The sequence below is a fragment of the Corvus cornix genome, chromosome 2, assembly GCF_000738735.6.
Source record: "Corvus cornix cornix isolate S_Up_H32 chromosome 2, ASM73873v5, whole genome shotgun sequence".
NCBI classification, from domain to species: Eukaryota; Metazoa; Chordata; class Aves; order Passeriformes; family Corvidae; genus Corvus; species Corvus cornix.
The window spans coordinates 35827443-35849901 of record NC_046333.1 but is presented as its reverse complement, the minus strand read 5'-3'; the positions used below and the strand labels follow the sequence as shown (position 1 = coordinate 35849901).

Sequence of the window (22459 nt, the reverse complement as noted above, 5' to 3'; positions counted from 1 at the left end):
ACTGTGTTTGCTTCACTAGGGAGAGTATGCAACCTTTGGATGTACTTACTATGGATGTAATGAATTCATTGTCATTTTGAGTTGCATTCATAATTTCTGTCTTTTTAAAGTTTGTCCTTTGACTCAGTGATAAATCATAGGCTCACTTCTAAACGTCAGTGATTCTGATGCAGAGTAACAAACTTCTTGTACACAGTGACCTTTTCTGTCCTTAAGGCAAGGCCTGGTTGCTGGATCAGAACTTCCAGTTGCTCTCTTTGCTGGGGGCTGGGTAGTCTATACCTGTAGTGTGTTACATTTGTTATACTACACTCCCCTACTTGAATCATACCTGGATTTTGGTGTAATTAATGTGCCTCCTGGTTTTTCATAGGCTAAACCAGACTCTTGAATCTCTTGGGAGAAAATGAAGTTGCTGAATGAGAAGCTCAGTACATGGCACTGCTTAGGTATTAGACTAAGGAAGATCTGATGATGTAGCAACAATGATATATAAGAAACCAGAAAAAGACTTCTACAGTGATTAATTTTCTTATCTCTGGCAGCCATAGACACAGATCCGAGAGCCTGTATCTCTAGTTACTGTGCCTAGAGAAACCTGGACAAGATGATGGGAAAACAGGTCTCCCCTAAAGACTACTAGTTTGTAAAGTGGCAAGAGATTTTTGGATATACATAAACATATATATCTATTTCCTCCCTATTTTCTGGATGCTTTATTTCAGAAGGGTTTCTGCAACTCTTCTGCACTCCTTTTGCTTTGCTGGTTACAGGAAAGTCAAGTGTGACTACCTGAGAGTCAGCATTTCGCTTATGGGTCTGTGCCACACACACTATGGGGAAGATAAAAGTGCAAAAGGAATCTCTATCAAAGGTTTCCAAAGCATCATGAAAAGAAATGTGTTTAAATCAGGTCTTCTTGAGGGTGTGTTGTGGTGAGGGTGGGGAAGGGCACTAACTACTTGTTCACTGTGTTATCCATAGCAATAGTGTCCCATTTTAGACTTTTCCTGACCTGAATCTGTCATCTGTAAGAAAAGGCTGTTTAAAAGAGCATGGAGTCCAAACAATTTCCCAGCCTCTCCTGTATATAATCTAATTCTCCTTTTCATTAATGGATGTAAGTAAAATACAAACAGCATGCAAACTGTAGTAGCTGAATTAATGTTATGACTAGTGGGTGTTTTAAAAAGAAAAAGCAGTTTTAGGAAGGGCTCTTTTTAATTTGCGAGATTATAGTTTGCCAGTTTTGGTGAGTATCCAAGACCTGTCAGATGCTGCTCATGAATCAAAAATGGAGATGGGAGAGCTGTTAAAAGGCCTAATTCTAAAAGACAGAATACATGCCAGATGAATTTCGAATGACAGGTCATTGGTGGTTACACGAAGGCTCATCAGTGTTGTGCATGGAGGGAATTTGCTGGTGCCAGGAGCTCCGTGTGCATTTGTGCAAGAGGCTGCAGCAGAGAGCACGTGTGTTGGCTGTCAGAAGGCAGAACTGGGCACACAGCTGCCCCCAGGGCTTTTCACTGGGCATAAGTGGGACAGCCAGTGGCACACAGAGAGGTGCTGCAAGGTGGAGCATGTAAAGAACTGCGATTCAGTAATCCTGCAGTGAAACACAGCAACTCATGAAACTGGGGGAGTTTGCTGTTTATTTTTAAAAAACCCCAAACCAACTGAATTTTTTAAAAAGCCAGAAACAACTCCCCCAAAGCCTGAAAAATGTCCATGTTTCCTCAAAATTATTTCTGTTTCCTTTCCTCCCTGGCTCTTGCCTTGGCCTATGATCCAGGAGGTCTGCTATTTCCCTTGTTCAGCAGAAGAGGTGGGTGCAAAAGACCAGTGGTTGCCCCTCGATGACCCTGCAGCATGGCACATGAATACCCACCGCATGTCAAAAACCCCTTCCTGAGCTCTGTGCAGTATTTCAACGGCACTCTCTGAATGCCTCAAGTGCTGTTATCACATCTCATTTAAGGCATATCTAGATAATGATGATGGAATGTTATGTGACTAGTCCAGTAAATGCTGTTACTAATGCACTGTTTCTAATACTATTGAATTGCATTGCCTCTAGAATAACAATGGGGAGAATTGTTTCTAATTCACACAGTAATATGCTTCGCAATGTGGTCATGCTTGAATTGATCTTTTTTTGGCTCTGGCGATGCATTGATTGCTTTGCCGCCCTTTATCACGGCATCTTGAATAGAAACTGGAAATGTGAAGTGGGGGACTTGAAAATGGGGGTCTGGAAAAACTGGTGGGAATACTTGAAAATGGTAGAGCAGAAGGAAATTCCTAGAAAGTCCTGGATTTTACCCTGTTTCCCTCCACAACAGGTGCCAGTGCACCTCTGAAGAGCTGATACAATGGGCATCCCAGCGTGTACTGTCCTTTTAAAGGAGAACAAGAATATGGTTATCACCTTTTTTATTCAATCTATGTGCTTGCTTACTCAGTTCAAGATCAGCCACCTCTAACTCACTCATGCAAGTCCTTTTGATTAGTTAATTTCTTGCCCTTATTGAATGTCATTCTGAAATTAAAAGGCTGGCGCATGAAAGCTTCAACACAGGACCTTTGCTGGGCCTATTTGTTGAGCAGCTCAGTCCTTTTAATCAAGTTACTGAATTGCTCTGTTCCATCAGGCATTGTCAGGACTCCCGAGCCTCAAGGAATTTGGATGCAGGAAGAGGAAAATGTTAAACCTATTCTAATTTAATGATCTATATTCAGAAAAGGGTAAAATTGCTATTTAACTGAGTATATAATGAGAAACCAATTTTTAAAGGAATTACTAGGTCTGGAAATAAGCTTTGGCAACTTTTCATGGCCAATTGAAGTATTAAAGTAATGTACTTCTCAAGGATTTGACTTATATGGCTGATTTTACAGCTCTGCATTACGCTGTAGAATGGGCTAGAGTGTCGTGTAAAAGTCGTCCTGGCAAGTTTATTTGTGGTATTATATGAGACAGCACTCTCAGCCCAATAGACTGCAATACAGAGGCTGTGCACCCTTCTGGAGGGGAAGGGGAACATCTTGTTTGGTACTGTGAAGATTGGAAACAATTAATCCTAAAACTCCTAAATTAGATATAGAATGGATGTCTAGGATAAAAAAAAAAATTAAAAAAAAAAAGCCATGAATATAAACCACTCAAAAGACTGCAAAACACTAAAAGGTCTCCATTATAAGAGACACCACTTGTGTTAACACCCTTTTATAGATACATACTGAAAACTGACTGGATAATTGCTCACTGTGGCTAAAGTTATTGCTGTCATACAATACTGGGTGGGAAACATAGATCTTCATGCTTGAAAATAGCTTTACATTTGTTCAGAATAGCAACCTAATGCTGCATTACCTGATAAGGGGAGATTCATATTAAGCAGAGCTTTTAAAAATAATCGAAGCTACATGAGGTGGAGCAATCAACACTGTGCCTTTGTCTACACTGAAAAGACTTTGCTTGGACACCAAATTTAAGAACTCCTCTACCGTGGTCATAAGAGGTATAAATCAAACCAGACTTGCTAACAGAGTTTGGACCAACTTGAACTTTTACACATTTTAATCTCTTCAGCCTGTACGGATGTAAGACATATGAACTAGCAAAAAATCACAGGCTCTGTCATATCTTCTGTAGGTAGCTGTGCTACTTGTCATTGTCCCTTCCCTATGGCTCTGATGGTAAAAGCAAAGTCCAGCAAAGTCAGTGAGCTAACTCAAACCCACTTCCCCATGCAAAGCAGGTTAAACGAGTCTAACAAATTTAGACTGAAGCAGACTAGAATAATCTGGCACATCTGTTCTGCTTGCAGACCTGTGCAAAAACAATCTCTGACAACATGGTACTGGTAAGTACCTGCAGATAGCATCAACTTCAGAGAGTGCAAAAAATGAGTAACATTTTTGCAGCCTATGATTTTTAGTTGGAGTTAGTTTAGTTAGTCAAGTTAGGAGTTCAGAGCATAAGCAGGGAGCGTTAGCGTGGCTCACCTGACTCACAGTAACTCGCGAGCCCTCCTTGACCCAAAGTTTAGAGCCTGGTATTGGTTACTTGAATCCCCTTCCTGTGCTTGGAAAGAGCTGATTAGGGGAAGGGTGGGAGGGGATTCACTGAAGGACAGGTAAATATTAGCTTTAATGGACAACTGTCGCAATGAAAAGAACAAAGAATCCTTGCACAAAGTCCCAAAATTATATTTTTGGTTTTGTCTCTTTAAAATATCCTCAAAAAAATGTTAGAACACTACAGAGGAATACCAAATCTGTTAAAATCTTTGTATGTGTCATAAAAACAATACAGTACAGACTAAGGAAAAAAAGTTCCCTGACTTCACTGGGCGGTGGTCCCATCCCTTAATATCTTCTCAAGTCTGACATGCACCAGTTTTTTGTGCCACTTAATGACCTATCCCTTAACACCTGGTAACACCCAAATGTACAGTAAAATTTAGTTCTAAGAGAGAGGGACAAAGGTAACAGGGTAAGGCTAGGAGACCCCAGACCCTCTCCACACACACCCAATCCAGAACATGAGCTCAATCCTTCCCAATTCCCACCAAGGCCCACACCTCTAGGCAGGTCTCACCTGCATCACCCTCCTTCGACCCCCATAAACCTTCAGCTCAGTGAGCTCTGTGGTTAGGCAGCATCTTTTCTCTTACCTTCAACCCAAGGCAGCTGCTTGTCTCCTCAAACAGTAACCAAATGCGAAGCTGATTCTCAAACATCATCCACTGCTGCAGGCACAATGTTTTAAAAATAGTATACTGTATTTGAAGTAAATACTACATGGGGTAAGCGGGTTTTGAAACATGATTTAAGTCACTGTCTTCAGCGTTGTTCTACACATCCATTTGGCTGCCAGGATGGAAAATGCCAAAGCTCTAAAGACTACTGTTCATGACAATGGGAGTGTGAAAGTTTGCAGTCATAATAACACACAAAACTTAAAAGACAAGAAAATTGAAGACATCATTCCAAAAATCCCTTACACACAAAAGCTTTGAATGTCCCTTTATGCAGCTGACAAAGGAGCTTTCTTCCCTCCTTCCCTACCACCTCATAAAAAAAAATTAATCTCAAAATATAATAAAGACTGAGAGGAGCTGGAAAAATAATTTAATGGATTTTTTTTCTACATGCATTATACAGAGCAATTTTTAGCCTAGAAAGAGGTATTGCAGTTTACCTAAATTGACTCTTGAGGGTACTGTACTTAGAATGAATGTTTAACAGATGTTAGTTCAGTTGAAGTAGTAAATAGCTCATGGAAGTGAAACAGCTCTAAATCTCTCCATAAACAGTAATTTTTCCACAAGGGCTTTTGCATGGGCTAAAAGCATACCTGCACTACTGATATAACACAAGCAACTATTTCTGCCTGTCACTTAATTTGTTTGAATAGAAATTAATCAAAACTTTGAGATCAAGCTTTCTATTCTTTTTGTCCAATACGCACAAAATATTGAAAAATGCTTTTTTAGCATTTTGTGTTAGCATGTGTGCTGGACTGGAAGTCCAGACATTCCCCTTCTGGTGCCTCACTGCCACAGGTCCCTTGTATGATTGCAGACAAATCCCATAATCCCATGCTCCTCAGCTCCCAGTCAGAAGAGCTGGAGTAGCATTACTTCTCTTTACACAGATTTGAAAAAAGCACAGCAGCAATGTTTGTGACTTACTCACCGCAGCACAGAGGAGCAACACTTACACAACATTTGTAAGAATTCAGGGGCTGGTTCAAAGTGTGACTTCAAAGGCAGTTTTTCTTTTTAATCTCTTTCCTTTTCTTCTTGTTTCAACCTTTCATATTGGCTCTTCCTTCCCAGCGGGTTAAAACCAGCTCCCAAATACACACCTCAGGTAAGTGAGAGCACGACAAGGAGAGAAGAGACAACTGTCACCTGGCATTGCTGCCCAGATGTACCTCATACCTGAGCCTTGCTTTCCCAGAACACCCTACCGGAACAAGAGCAAGAGAAGCTGAGATTCACCACTTCCCTTGACAGCTGGTAATATCTTGCACAATAACAAGAGTATTTGGGATTCCCAAACAAGTTGAATAGGATGGAATAAGAGCTACCAAAAATGTTTATACAGATAAAAAACCCAATAACCCAGAGTTTCAGTCCTTCTGATACACCAAGTTATTCATCATTTCCACTCACTTTGCTAAATTTAGTTTTCAACTAAAAATTGGATAACAATTTTGTTCCAAACACTAGGGCTATTAATGCAGATAACTGATGCTGCCTTAGTCAGTGTGCCCCTGCCGCTGATGTACTCCAACACTACATGAAACCAGGCTGAAACCAGAGGCATTGCACCTCCTCTCCCTGCTGTAGCCAGCTGAGCAGGGAACCCAGGCAGTTCTCTTGTCCTCTGGCCCAGCACCAAGAATAAACATTTTACAGAAAAAGAAGAGTTTCAATTTACCCACAGAAAGTCCTCTAACCACTGGTCCGTGCACTTAAGGACTGGCAATCCTTGCTGTTGACTTTTAAGGCCACCTATATGGTCTGCTGCCATGGAAATTACTTCAGAAAAGAAAATTTTGTTTTCAGGAAAAGAGTATTTAATTTGACCCTCCCAAATATTTAAAAAAAAAAAAAAACAAAAAAAACCTTCCATTGTTCTTTTAAAATAACTAACAAGTTAGAGGAAGATTTGTATCAGAACAAAGCAAGCAAGCATTTATGGTTACTTGGTTCAGTGGCCAATTAAAAATCAAATACTTTAGTCACCTGCCCCTGCAAGCAAAGATTCCTGACAAATGAAAGCCAGAAAGCACATCTGCTTCAATCCAGGTCAGTGGTTTAGAAGTATAATTCAGGCTTCCCATATCTCTCTAGTCCCTGAACCTCTAGGCTGGGCTTAGGGTAGCAATGTTCCTCCCACTGTAAGCAAAGAGCAGTTGGGACTCTTGATAAAACTGAATAGCCACAAGGCCCCAGGGCCTGATGAGATGCATCCCAGAGTCCTGGGGGAACTAGATGATGATGTTGCCAAGCCACTCCCCCTCACATTTGAAAAGTCATGGCAGTCAGGTGAATTTCCTGGTGACTGGAAAAAGGGAGATTACTCTAGTTTTTAAAAAGAGAAGAAAGGAAACTACCAGTTTAGTATAGCCTACCTCTGTGCCTGGAAAGATCACGGAGCAGATCCTCATGGAAGCAAGGTTAAGGCACATACAAGACCAAGAGGTGATCCCAAGACAGCCAGCACAGCTGTACTGATGTCAAATCATGCCTGACCAATCTTACAGCCTTCCATGATGGAGTGACGGCAATGGTCCACAAGGGAAGACCAGTCACCGTCATCTATCTGGACTTCTGCAAAGCTTTTAACACAGTCCCAAATGACATCCTTATCTCCAAATTGGAGAAACATGGGTTTGAAGTATAGATTGTTGGATGAAGAAGTGGCTGGACAGATGCAGTAAGAGTTGTACTCAATGGCTCTATGGCCAAATGGAGGCTGATGACAAGGGGTGTTCCTCAGGGCTCTGTCTTGGGATCTGTGCCCTATCTCATCTTTATCAACTACATAAAGAGCAAGACTGAGTGCACCCTCAGGAAGTTTGTAGATGACACAAAGCTGAGCAGAACAGTTGGTGCAGAGAAAGAAAAAGACGGGATGCCATCCAGAGGAACCTGGACAAGCCTGAGAAGTGGGCCCATGAGAACCTCATGAAGAAGTTCAACAAGCCAAGTTGTTCAGCTTGGAGAAGAGGAAGCTCCAGGGAGACCTAGTTGGCCTTTCAGTACTTAAAGAGGACTTATAGAAAAGAGTGACAGCAACAGCAACTTTTTACATGGGCAGATAGTGGTAGTTAAACTAACCTAAATCTCTGCTCTTTCAGATGTTAGGAAGAAATTCTCTGCTGTGAGGGTGGTGAGGCTCTGGAACAGATTACCCGGAGAAGGTGTAGATGCCCCATTCCTGGAAGTGTTCAAGGCCAGGTTGGATGGGGACCTCAGCAGTCTGACCTACTAGAAGGTGTTCCTGCCCATGGAGGGGTTGGAACTAGGTTATATTTATGGTCCCTTTCAACCCAAATCATTCTATGATAATTTTAGAATTAGAAAAGTAAGAGTTATTATACAAATATGAAGTAATTAGAAGCAAGTTTGTTCTCTTTTTAAAGTTTTTTATCTTAGTCATATGCTTAAAGAGAACCATAAACTCCTTAAAGTGTTTTAAAACAGCCTAACAGTAAGAGCTGAGTAGAACCAAGAGCCAGATAATAAATGAGTGCTAAAAGCCTATCCTCTTTATCTCTGAATAAAACACAAAAACTAATGCTCAGTTGGAAATCTTTATACATAATTTGTTTAAATAGAACACAAAAAACCTGAAAATTTTCAGATGTTTACATTTGATTTTGAGACACTGATCACAACTTTGTTTTTCATTTCCACCACTAACAAGAAAATAAGATTAAAATAAAATGTAAAATACTAAACTGGGTCACTGTAGTTTTTGTTTGGTTTGCTACCTTCTACCCAACTCAGTGTTGTTTGGTGCTTTGTGAGCATTTTTTATGATGGAAAAAAAACCCAATGAAGTCACAAAACTGGGCTCTGCAAATGCTGTAATTCTGCACTGAGTTCAAAGAAGTAACTGGAAGCCAAGAGAGCTTGCAGCTCAAAAATTATACCAATAGGTATTTTATCCTAGAATGGTTAGGAAAGGCAGCCAAGTCACAGGCTAGCTATACTTTTGGAGTCAAATCCCCACACTATGCGCTGCATAACAACACCTAGAGAAAAAAACATACTAGAAAATAGTGTTTCCCATCCCACTTTCCATTTTCAAAGCATCCCAGATGCATGAAATCCTTAAACCCCACACCCTACAAGAAAGAATTAATGAAGAAAACCCTCTTAGCTTTTCTGCCTCATGTTTCTTCTTTATGAGTTGTCATGAAAATATGGAGTGGGGCAAATGCTGAAAATTAAAGGATTCCTCGCACAGACCACTAAGTCAACAGAAATGCTGCCAGCAATGGAACAAGAACTGTTTGTAAGTCTCTTGTTTCCTTGAGATTGTTTGGTTTGATTTTTAAGCATCCTTGCTTCCTACTTGCAATAGCAAAATGTTCAGATCATGTTCTTCCTGAAAAGTCACCAAATCAGTGCTCTGAGACCCCACAGCCTTTCTTTGTGTTCCCTTAAAACATGGGTGTTGACAAGTGCAGCACAGAGAGGGGGCCAAGACAGTAGGAGAAATCTATATTGCTCATGCTCAAAATTTATTTAATCTTCTCTGTTTAAGGTCTGAGTGCATCTCTGAAAACATACATTCATGCTTGCAAGCACCAAATATGATCTAGCAAGCTATTTAAAACAGGTATTGCCAGCCTTCCTAGTTGCCAGAGCCTCACACCACCATCCTCACACAGCTTCCAGCATTTACCCACACCACTTAAAGAGTAACCCCAGGAACAGAGATCATTCAACAGAAAATGGATGACATGAGCTCTCATGAATCATGCCCTGGTAACACAAGTGATTTCACCGTGGGAGCTGTCACAAGGGGCCCTTTCGGACACTCATCATCTACATAAGCCCAACTGTACAGCCAAGTAGGTATTAACAGACAATTCAGGCAGGACTTCCTGCAAAATGCTCAGCAGCTCCATCCATCTCCACCCTTATCGACACCTTTCAGTTCCTCTGGCCCAAAGTTTCTGCTGCTCATGCACTGTTTGTTCCGCAGAGGAATCCTGGCAACCCACTCTCCATGGCGGATTACAAGCAAAGCAAGCCAAATGCAACTACCTCACTCTTTACAAGCCTTGTGAGACTCTACAAGGCTCACAAGACATTTTACACTGACAGCTAATGCATTACCTTTTCCACAGAGGTCAGCTTCTGTGTTTTCCTCCTAACACATGGCTAATAAGAGCATTTAACACCCATCATTCGCTCATTCATAAGCTTTCAGCTGCATAGTAATTTTTCCTCCACTTCAACACAAGTGACATGAACTTCTACCTTATTTTTCATCTGCAATTCCACTGGGCATTTTCCATCTGCTTACAGTATCCATAATCAATTTTAAACAAATGAACAACAAACACAAACAAACAAACAAACAAACCCCAGCACAAAATCCAGACTACAAAAATTCTTCACTACCAGAGCCAGGGATAGGTCACATGAGAATCACTTTAGAGAAACTGAATTTGTGGTCTAATGTATATATCATCACTAAGCCAAAGAAACCACAATCAATAACAGGTTATGTTCAACTGAAGTTTCTTGGCAACAGCTGCATGAAAAACATTAGGGCTACTCCCCGCTTTGTTTTCCCATTTCTTTCAGTAGCCATTTCTTTCACTGCCACTTCTACAGAACTTGTGCATTCTGCTGGAAACCAACACAGTGGTAATCTGTGAAAATTTCTGGAGTGCAGCTCACATTTTGTCAGTGAATTTAAGGAGATCAGTTACACTGCAAGTCACTTGCTGCATCCATCTTCCCTAATTGTCTTGAACTGCAGGAGAAATGGACCATTTCAAATTGATCAAATCCTCAACATTCTCTCTGTTATTTCATTCAACCCCAACTTATCCTCTGGTCACAGTTAAAAAACTGCACTCTTTGAAAAAATTCGTATCACAGAATGGGTGGTCACTGAGAAATGGATGCAACAGCATGAAAGAATTATTCACCTGCTAATTGGGTGGTTAAACATAACTACTTCCATAATAAAACACCACCAAGACATAAGTGCAGATAAGGAAGTTAAGTCTGGGTACTCACTTTAGAGAATGATTACAGACTAACTGCCCACAGTGAAAGGAATTGTAGGAAGGAAGGTCATAAAATTCAAGTCATGCAAAACTCTGCTTTATGCAAGTTACGATCCTAAATTCCTACAGAATACATTTCTTTGGCTTCATCATTATTACTTGTAAAAGTCAGGCTTCATCTTAAACTTTCTCAGTACAAACCAGGTTTAAACCTTCTTAATGCCACGTAGGTAGTGTTTATGTAAGAAAACTGTCAGGATCAGATTTATTCCAGTAAAAGAAGGACCAATGTAGCTTAATAGGACAGAAAAGCAAATCAATACATTAACATCATGAGTATCAAGGTGCAGAAATTAAAGACTTCTTTAAGGCAGGAAACAAGTATTTTCACAGTGAAACTACCTTTTGTGAACACCAGTTAAACTTTGGTTCAAAGCAGATCCATTTCCATTAGAAATAGATCAGAATAGCTAATTTTTAAATCTCCTCCAGTCAACTCTTCTGAGAATCATTGCTAGCCTTCTAGTACATCTCTTTGAGCAGTTAACTCCAAAAGGTTTAAAGGATGCTTCTTCAAAAAAGGTTTTACAGAACTTCAAAACAAATTTTATCTGATATTCTTGACTTTTTTTAAACAAACCAACTGAATCCATTTACTTAGGTGACAAATTCCACCCCTAATTAGGGATACACCTGGAAAGATCACTGCTGTAAGAAATTTCAACTAGATACAAGAACCCCTGCAAATTTTTGTTTTGCTGCTGCAGGAAGTAAAGATCACGGATAGGAGAAAGTCATTCTTCAGCATAACATCCTAATGAAAAAGAGGTTTTTAGAGCGCCAACAGTCTTGTCACCCAATTGGTTGGTTGCTTTCAAAAACAAAACTAGCAGAAATCATTCTATAAAAGACTGGTGCAATGTAAGCACTCTCAAACTGAACACTTCACAAAAAAGCAACAAACCCACAATGAAAACAAAACAACAAATCACACAACCGCCCGCCACACTGCACACAAACACCAGCACTCCAGTGCATAAAATAACCCTTAACAAAGCAGTAGGTAGAAGATGAGTGATGTGCCAGTCACTGATAACACCTGATGAATGCTTATGGCAATATGTCTGAAGCTTTAAGTGGCATCTCTTCGATGGAGATACCACAGCATCGCTCTCTCTTCATAAGGAGCAGTGGGAGGTCATTCAGATCACACTTTATATAGCTCCAGCAGCAAGAGGGGTGGCACTTTTCAAAGGTCTCAAACTAGCAACTGACTAGCACGTCACAGGAGCTACTTAAAGTAGTAAAACAAATATCTAAATTGCAAAAGCAAATAGATCAAAGAGCATTAATAAATAGCCAGTTTACAAGACAGGACCTCTACCAGCTGCTTAGTTCAAGAAAAAAAGCAACATCAAAACCAACCCCAAACAAACCCCATTATTTTCACAGTTTGTTAACTCTTTTGGCTTTCTGTCAGAAACGTGTTGGCTTCCTTCATGTGCTGCATATACATTAACAATTTAAGAAAGCTGTGTCTCCTGTGTAGAAAGGATCAAACAAATCTGAAAGCCTAGTTGCTGGAAGATTTTATAAAATCACAAAGGGTGTGGCTGAAATACCATTTGTCTCCGAAACTGATTTAACTGTATCTGAAAACTTTATTGTAGACACTCTCTGCTATTCAAGCCTTCAAATGAATGAAATCTCAATTATTTCAGAATTTTTTTCTGTTGCACTACCGTTCCAATAAGAAAGTTTTTCCCAGTGTTTGACCTGGTTTTCCACTGCAGATAACAAAAGTTCCAAGTCTGTAAATTTGTAAATACAAGAAAATCTGTAAATACAAGAAAACATTTAGTTTCTTTCCTGATACTCTCTCCTGACATTCAAGACAGGAATAATTCCAGCACCAGTAAAGGTAATATAAGTTTTTCTTTGCATTTCAAAAGAGTCAGAACTTTACCCGCTGCTTTTTCATTAAAACCCACTTGTAATGTTTGATCCTTCTACCCCTTGGGAAATACCACAAGTGTCATCTTGTCTCTTCATAAAACTTATTCTTATTTTTAACTTCTAATTTTACCTAGTGCACCACCATTTCCTGCATATAACATAGCAGGCCAGTGTCCTGATTCTCACTCTCAGTCCATCGCTCCTTTACAACTGTTGTCAACATCTTGAGCTCCACCTTCCTCTATTTCTTTCGATAGTTTTTGGGCTTTTTTTTTTTTTTTTTTTTTTTAGAATTATAAAATAACTTAGGTTGAAAAAGACCTTTAAGATTGAGTCCCAACAGTTAATCTAATGCTACCAAGTCCACCACTAAACCATGTCCTTAAGTGACACATGTATGAATCTTTTAAATACTTCCAGCAATGGTGGCTCAGTCAGTTCCCTGGACAGCCTGTTCAGGAGCTTGACAACCTTTTCAGTGAAGAAATTTTTCCTAATATTTAACATAAACTTTTCCTGGCATAAAATTAAAAGAGTTTTCCTGACCATCGGCAATCCACATCAGCACCACTTGTCACTATCTAAGATCAGGCAAAGAGCCAATTACAAACCACATTAGTGTCAGAAATATGTACGAAATCACACTGACAGTGAAAGTCCAGCACAGAGGAGGCTTAAGTTACAAGGCTTCTCCTGCAGACATCCAGTTATTTTCAAAGTAGTTCAAATAACCTTGCAACTACTATTCACTGTGTGCTCTCCTAAAGGAATTGGCACAGCATAGCTCATAGTGATTTCACAGCTCAGCTTTGTGTGAATCCTCCTCCTCCTAGGGGTTCATCTATCTATCTTGTGATCCAAGGCCTAGATTTGACACAGCAGAACTGCGCAACCTTGAATGAAACTTCTAAAGAAACTGCCACCTTGCAAGAAAGCTGTGCAACAATACTCAGACTAGAGCCATGATAGACAGGAATGGTAAATCTGCAGCTAGACATAAGATACTTGAAAGATCCTAGGTCGTTAACAGTTCAAGGACTCAAAAAAAACCAAAAAAACCAAAACAAAACAAAAAACCAAACAACCACAAAAAGCTGTGGAAAAAAACCCCAGCAATACTGAGAAACAGTCCATCCAAGGCACAATAGAAGTGAACTTTCCCAATACTGCTGGCTGCCAGGCCAGCAATGATCCCAGGGTGAGCACGACCACAACTGGAGATGTGGGTTCCTCAGTGAAAGAACAATATGGACATACTGGAGAGAGACCAGCAAAGGGCCACAAGGATAATGAAGGGATGGGAGCACCTCACATAAGAGGAAAGAGCCAAGAAACTGTTCAGCCAAGAGAACAGAAGGCTCAGGAGGGGAAATTACTAACATAAACAAATACTTGAAGAGGGGGCACACAGAGCATGAAGCTGGCCTCTTTCCAGTCATGCCCAGTGACTGAACCAGATGTGATGGGTACACAGTGGCTCCTTCTGAAGATCAGAAAACACTTTTTGCACTGTGAGGGTGACCAAGCACAAGTGGCCCAGGGAAGTTGTGCTTCCCCTCACTGGAGAAATTCAGAAACCACCTAGACACAGTTCTGGGTGACTGGCTCTAAGTGGCCATGCTTGAAAAGGGGAATTGGACCAAATGACTTCCAGAGGTGCCTCCCGACCTCAGCTATCCTGTGAGGCTGTGAAGCAGATATCTTACCTAGAAGCAGTATGTCAGTGTTTTGCCTGGTTGCTAGTCACCTACCACACTTCCAGTCAGCAAATACCTGTTTTAAAGTTATGTATATCTTGCTTTCATAGTCACTTTGTGCACGGTAAAGGGGGAACAAAGTGGCCAAGGGAGCATTACAGCTAAATGCTTTAGCTTCTCCCCACAGGGATGGTTAACAGGAGCTCCATCTAACAGAATCCATGCTGCTGACCAAGTTCACTGAACAGTTGGTAAAATTCTACGGTTATGAATTCATGGATGATATCAGAAAGCTCGTAAGTCCCCACGAACTAGACATTTTAGCTTTGACTGCAAAAACTGAAATACCATCCCCCTTACCAGTCCATGGAAAACATTTAAGAATTAATCACCTGAAGAGTACTTTTCCAATTAATTTATCCTTGCAATCTATTTTATTTAATGTTTCAGTTTTTATTATATACTGTTTTGAGTTGATGGGGAACTATTGCATCAGCTTATTCAGGTATGTCTTCCTCGAGTCCACAGTTGAACATAATTCATAAATAGAACTATTAAAATTCAACACACACAAAAAATATTTTCTTGTATAATCAGTCACTTTCATATTATTTGCACTTAAAATAATTACAGAAGCGAGACAATATTTAATTCAATACTGAGATAATCTCATAAAAATATTTATTGAAACATTTTCATGCCTTTTTGTGTATACTTTTTTTTAAATCAGCCATTCATTACAAATCTATGTTCAGAGATGAAGTTTTAGTCTCCTGTTTCTAATTATAAACTGCATCTGACATTTCAAATTGCAGTTACAACCCGCATGTAATGAACAGTTATTCTGCTCCATCTCCCAGTCCTTGATAGAGATACACAGTATCTAAGGTTGTGAAGAAAAAGCGACTTTCAAGCATAGTTCACCAGTTTCTTAATTTCTGACTACTCTGCAGTCCTAACCCAATTTTTTCTTATGGAAGATAAGATTTTGATGGATAGGAAAAGGAAGGATCAATACTGTCATTTTTCCTGTAAGTTGAACTTGATCTTTTAAGATATAAAATCAAAACTAACTGAAATATTTATTTGGAATCTCTCTCAAAGTTAGTGTGACTGCTTATGTCACAAAGAAGCAAAATTAAAACTACAGATAGTCAGGCACCACTTAATGTAGATGAAGAGTCAAAAGGACTTTTCCTAAACTCAGAAAAAATTACATGTGCCTTAAAGGTTTCTGCTTGATCTTTCTTCACATGACTGTGGCCACCTCCAGCATATACTGTCATCCCCAACATAAAGGGCTGACATTGTATTTTATACATCTGCAAAATCACAAAAAAAAAAAAATTAAGCTTTACTACAGCAAACTTTTTTCTGTTTTTTCCATGCAACTGAAGCTGAGCCTCAGCCCAGACCTACAAGGCAAGCTTAAGACTGAAAGCTTTCTGCAAGTTCAAAAAGAACATTCCCAAGCAGTTACAAGCTGCCTGCAATCCCTCACAGAGGACTGGACCCTACTTAAAACATTCTGTCAGGCAGGCTATTCCAATTTTCTATTTTCCCTTCCCTCGCTCTTCTCCTTCATCTAAACACTCACTCCAAATAAATAATTTCATAGAATTTTACAGATTTTCTTTTCTTCCTCCTTTCTTTGATCACTATGCAAAGATGAGCCTGTCTAGCCAAATGTCTGGCAGGCTCCCCAAGTCATTTTCTACCTTTTTCAGTGAACCTTAATGATCCCACAAAACTTGCACCATAAATTGAAAGCCAAATAAAAGCATCTGCTTTTATCAACACATGATGTGCCAGGGCAACATTTGCACCAGGAGTACACAGATGATGTGCACCTCCATCAACTCACAAATGCAATGGTAACAGCAGCAGCAGCAATTAGTGTAAAACCAAATAAGAAACAGCTATCTACATTACTTAGCACACTGGTAGCTGCAGGTTATTAATCTGTCCACATTTCCAAGGATTTTACTGGCAATGACTTCAAAGTGCCAGTCACAGTCCTCACAAAATTGTACACATATCATCTTACTGCAGATATTGTACAAGATATTTTTAATTCAACAAGACAGTTCTGCATTTTTTCATGATACTCTGTTGATTATTGACAGAGTCCTTCTAGATGGCAAATAACATTAGCCATCCTAGTCCTTCACATTATGCTGAGCCACGGTGGCAAGCATTACTGAAGACAACAATCTTGCCTGAAGGCTCTGGACAACACAATGCAAAATAAGAAACCTTCTCAAGACAAACAGTCAAAAAAGAGTCAGAAATTAATTCTGGGATTGCCCCTGTCCAAGCTGCACCCCACAGCCAAATGATTGGCTTTTTCCACCTGTGAGAAGGGTGCCTTGCCCCCTCCAGATATACAGTGCTTGAAGATATACTGCTGCTTGAAGACTGACAATCCATGTAACATTTAGTGATGAATTCACAGGAGGAAATTATAGAACGCAGTAGATTAGAAAAGCATGGATTAACTGGCCAAGCAGTTCCACAGCTCAGTCTTTCACACAAAGAAAACTTTTCCTGCTTAGGGCACACCTGCTTTCCATTTGTCCCCTGTTCAACTAAAGGGAATCTTTAGTCCGTACTACTCCAACTCTGTAACAGCCACTCACTTCCAGATTTTGCTGAGCCACTTGGCAGTCACTAGCAAATAACGCTGTAGGTACTCCCCCTGTGTCAATCACACATTTATTGACAATAAACGAGGAATCAAAGTCACACAGCTGGGAACCACTGTTTTAGCCACAAAAGGTTGATCTAGCCAAGAATCCTTTTAGTGCCCCACCCTGGGGTGCTTCTTGCACTGCCTTCAGTCAAGCTACTAAAGAAGCTGGCAGACATTTCATTTCCAGCTTTGGAGGGCCTGGCCTGGCAAAGTAGGAAAGATTAGTAGTAACAATAGGGTGGGGGGAGGCCAGCGAGCTAAGTTAGGAGAGGAATCTCCTTCTGCTCAGACCAGCTCCTGTATATAACCAGGCGCACAATGGAAGAAAGGGCTTTGCTGTCGCAGGACACCATAAAATGACCCAGGTAAAGTAGGCGATCGCTGCGAACGGGAGGGTGCTCAGGATGTGCCTCACCAGGGGAGCGGAACAGTGTCTCGGGATGCGCGTCCCGCTCCGCACACCCTCCGGCATCCCGCGGGGAGGATGCCCCTCACCGGGGAGCGGCCCGGGTGTCTCGGGATGCTCGTCCCGCTCCGCACACGCGCCGGGATCCCCGCGAGCTCCGCCGGTCCTCGGGCTCCCCCCCGCGGCTCCGCCCGCGCCCGCCGGGATGGGAGCCCCGGATCCCCGGCCCCGCTCCCGGACCCCCGGCCCCGCTCCCCGCCCGCAGCGTCACCGCCGCCCGCGGAGGTCGCGGGTAGGTTAATGGAACCAAGACCGGGTCGGTACCGGGACTTCCCTAATTAGCGCTGGTCCCGCGCATGGAATCAGTTATCAAGGACTGACACAAAAACGTCATTACCGGGCAAATCCCACCGTTTTTGCAGGCCACGGGTGGAACTCCCAAGGCAGTTTTCTTAGAAACACCCTTCATATAATCATTTTCTAAAGGAAATCAATGGGAATTGGGTCATTTAGTGCATCAATTTTCACTCAGCATTTGAGTGTCAGAGAGAAAGCGAGAAGTACTGGTGAAATTTCCCAGTAAAGTGACTTGCAATGTAATGTTTCCATTCCTGTCTGTAGCATGTACAGTCCCACTCCTGGTTAATTTTTGCTGTCCGGATGGTCTCCAAATACCTGCCCTGAAATTCACTCCAAGCGCTGCACTCAGCTGCAGCAGATGCTATAGGTATAGTATTTCTGCACCCTCACAGCTGTGATTCAGCAATGCATTCCAGCTTATTCACCAAAACACTTGGGCATGTGCTAGTTTCTAAGCATGCATGTAGCTCCCCTCATCTCTGTGTAGCTTTTTTCTAGGCCACAAATGCCACTTTCAGACCTACCTTTCTCTGAGAATCCAGGCTGTTTGAGGACATGCACACCACTTGGAAGAAGAATGCGTTCCTGAATCAAAGCTAGATGGCAACTTCACAGCTGTGTAGCACTTGCAGCATAAAAGGGCAAGCGGGAGCAAATTAACACAACTTCATTTGCTTAAAGACAGAAACTACAGTTGGCCGATTAATGGGAGACAACATGAGGGTCTTTAGCGACTCAAATGTGAATTTAAACGGAACAAAAACCTCTCTCTACCAACAACTAGCACACTGGCACATGCAACTGCACCAGCAAAGGACACTTCACTTCCAAGGGCAGACAAAAGCAGAGCTCCTCAGGGCAGCTACTATGCAGGTTTTGCTGTCAGGTATCTTGCAAAAAGACTAAAAATATTAAGCAGCCCTAAAGTTTCACACTGCAGTTTTTAAGAGCAAAAATGGACTTAAACTTCTGAGTCACAAGTGCTTAAACCCCAAGTTACCATTTTCACATCAGCCTCAGCACAGCTCTTTGTAGACATGTATCCTTCATCCTCCAGTTAGAACTTCCTGCTTACCTAAAGTCACCTTTCCAATGAGATACACTGCAGAGGATGATATTAAATTTTAGATTGGATATTTATGTGAAGTGTTGCTGACTAATGGTTGCACAGGAACCATAATGCTGACTGCTGGCTATCTCACATTCAAATTTCACCACTCTTAACCATCCATTAACAGAGTGTTGTTTTTGCATGGAGTCTAATAGATATTTTTAAAACATTAAAATAATAAACTCAGGAAAAGGGAAGCTACGACAACATGATAAAATACCAATGCCTACCAAATATCACGTGCATGCAAAGAGATAGAAGGGCACATAACAGGAAAAACACTTTTTAAACTTTAAATGTTGCCAGCCAACCATTGAATGCAGCACCTAGAAAGAGCTTTTCAAACAATCTATAGCAAACAAGGCAGACAAGCCAGATCAAACTGCCAGTCTAGACCTTCCTCCATCTGGCCTCAATGTCTTGCTCTTTCAAACTTCCCAAGCAACTCAGTGAGGCACTTTATCTCTTCACATCCATGACACTTTTTTAGCCCACCTCGTGAAGCCAAATCAACAATTGTGATATATAAGTGATAGCTGCCATAGAAATGTCTCCTTTAAACCAGCACTGAACATGGAACACCACAATGTGTACCCCATTAGCTTCTCTGTGAATGGAGAGCTCCAGGCTTTGGCATACTGCTAAGAAGGTAGTTTTTCTTTCCAAGGTGCAAATGTCCAATGCCTTGAGCAGAATTAGTTCACCGTGATCCACCTCACTTCAGTGTTTCAAACTGGAGTATGTTTAAGCACCCTGTTTTAGAAAAATCTCTGCCCAAAGATTACAAGATGGACAGTTAAGCATGATAGCTCAGCTTCACGCTGGCTACTGAGCTACACAAACTGATAATGCTCTTCACATGCATATTTGTCCTTTTGAATGTTATTAACAGCTTTCTTGAATACTTTAGTGATACACAATTTGTTTTCCATCATCCTAGCTCTGGAAAGCTGTTCATCACATGCCTGAGTTTTTTCCATAGACATATCCTCAAAGATATTAGGTCTCCAACCTGCAGTGAGGTTAGCAATACCAACACATGTATCTGCAGACACTGAATTTACATGCAATGGATTCGTATCGGATTGTGGTCTCAGTCTGGGAACACAAGTACTGAATGCCAAAGCTAACAGAGTTATACCCTGCTTCAGAAACACTCCCCATTCTTCTAAATGGAAATCCAATTGTCCCAAACACAGCAAATATACCTGCCCCACTAACGACTATTTTAAGGCTATTTGAAGCTTTCCAGTAATGTGCATTTGAACTCCACAGAGCACAATACAATGCCTTTTTCCTCACTTGAATAGCTAGATCGATCAGACTTTCACCACCTGAAATTTCAAGGAACCAAGAACAAACTTGTGAAGTGCCATCCCAAAAGAGTTTTTCTCATCTGAAAGTAGTTACAACCCCAAAGAAGAGTGTTGGGTTTTGTTTGTTCCACCCTCCCCAAGTCTGGTCCTGTGCTGCTGCTACTTGAAGGGCAAGAAAGTTTCCATTTTATTTTACCTACTTTCCCGCCTTAAAAAAAAAGCGATTTGACATAAACTCTTGCAGTTGCAGCAAGAAGAAAAGTTCCACAACCAACTGACTGGATTCTGTAAACTGCTTACTGTCAGGTAGTTCAGCAGCACAAAAAAAACCCCAACAGAACAGCAGTAACTGAATAGTCAGCTCACATGTGTGGAAATGGCAACCTCCAAGCTATTCTGGGAGCAATGCTCTGTTTTCTGTAACATTTCTGCATAATCACATCAGAAAGCATGCTCTTTGCTGGAGAGATTATGATTACATGGATGTCTGTACACCTTCTCTTACAGCTGAGTCCCCGGTTCTTAACTAGAGCTTCTGAGGCTCAACTGCAACACAAGTGAAATAAAACACATTCAGGATGAAAGCAGTTAACCTGGCACTGCCAGCAAAACACATGGAGCATTTCTAAACTGCAATCGCTCTCTCTCCGACGGATGTCACCAGCTTCCCTGTTTAACCAACACGTTTACTCTTCTTTAAGGCAGGTAAAATAGTCCTCCCACTACCTTGTACACGTCGAGTAGAGAGTGCTTAAAGCAGAGAAATGAAACAAATTTGACTTGAAAGCACTTCATACTTCAGCTGGACCAGTGAAAACGAGACCCAGTTGCAAAGTTACCTAACTGAGCCCGTACTGCACAACTACAGCCAGTTGTGTAACAAACCTCAGGACAATTTTGCAGCTCTTAATCAGGCAAAACTCCCCGCTGATTTCCACGAGGGAGCTCTAATCAATCAAAAGCTCTGAGAACTGATTCCGGTTTTCTCCTTTTTTAATGAAAAGGTTTATTTTGAGCTATGAGAACATCAGATTATATGAACACGGCAAACCCATAGCGCTCACTTCAACGGCATAAGGATTTCGTGCTGTGTTTTAATCTACCAACTGTATTTGGTAGTGTACAGGAAATAAAGAAACAACACCTTAACAGACATAAAATAATTTCACAAATAACAGACCTGTTCTCCTGACAGGTAAATAAAAGATGGAATAGACAGAGGGAGATCCGCGGCTCTTTAATTAAACTCCATCCCCTTTGGGCGAACGGGGAAGAACAGCGTCCCCGCCCGGGTTCCTCCCTGAAGTTGCGCCGCTCCCCGCGGCAGCCGGGAAGAGAATCCCCCCGCGATACGCCCGCAAGTGACCGGCGGGGGTCCTGCGAGCATCCCGAAACTGCGCAGGGAAGACCCTGGCGGAGGGAGGCGGGCGGGATGCGAGGAACCCGCTCCACGTGCGCCCCCTCCGCGCCCGCACCGCCGGCCGGGGCGGCAGAGCCCGGCGCGCCCGTCCCGCCGCCGCCCGCTCCCCCGACTCCCCTCAGTGTGCGCCGCCCGTCCCTACCTGCCCGTCCCTACCTGCCCGCCCCTACCTGCCCGCCGGCGGCAGCAGCGACGAGCCCCTTCTCCCGCGCCGGGTGCCTCTCAGCGGTCGGCGGGAGACCGGGAGCACTGTCCCGCCGGCAGGGCGAGCCCCATGTGAAGAGGAGCAGGGGAGCCCGGCGGCTCCACCAGCGCGGCCGAGGGGAGGGGACGCAGGGAGGAGGCGGGAGGGCGGGACGCGCCCGGCGCTGCCCCCGCGAGGAGCCGCCCCGGCCCCGGCCGTGCCGGAGGCGCCGAGCCCGCGGCAGCGCCCCCTGCGGGGAGCGGGGGGCACCGACGGGCGCTGGGGATGCTCCGGGGCTCCCCTGCACCCCTCTGCCCGCCCTGCGGAGAACGGCGGGCACCGACGGGCGCTGGGGATGCTCCGGGGCTCCCCTGCACCCCTCTGCCCGCCCTGCGGAGAACGGCGGGCACCGACGGGCGCTGGGGATGCTCCGGGGCTCCCCTGCACCCCTCTGCCCGCCCTGCGGAGAACGGCGGGCACCGACGGGCGCTGGGGATGCTCCGGGGCTCCCCTGCACTCCTCTGCCCGCCCTGCGGA

The 22459-nt window shown here is 42.5% G+C and overlaps 1 protein-coding gene across 3 annotated transcripts in view; it reads right to left on the bottom strand.

The window, feature by feature from the left end:
• The window catches only part of CPNE4 (copine 4), a 229343-nt gene extending 207252 nt beyond the window's left edge, over nt 1–22091 (bottom strand). For 2 of the 3 annotated variants that reach the window (XM_039549677.1, XM_039549678.1), the window contains exon 1: nt 21909–22091. The gene's annotated coding sequence lies outside the window, so the exon portion shown is untranslated. Of the gene's footprint in view, nt 1–21894 lie in introns of all 3 variants that reach the window. The other variant, XM_039549679.1, reaches the window with a different exon arrangement.
• Between the last annotated feature and the right edge of the window lie 368 nt (nt 22092–22459).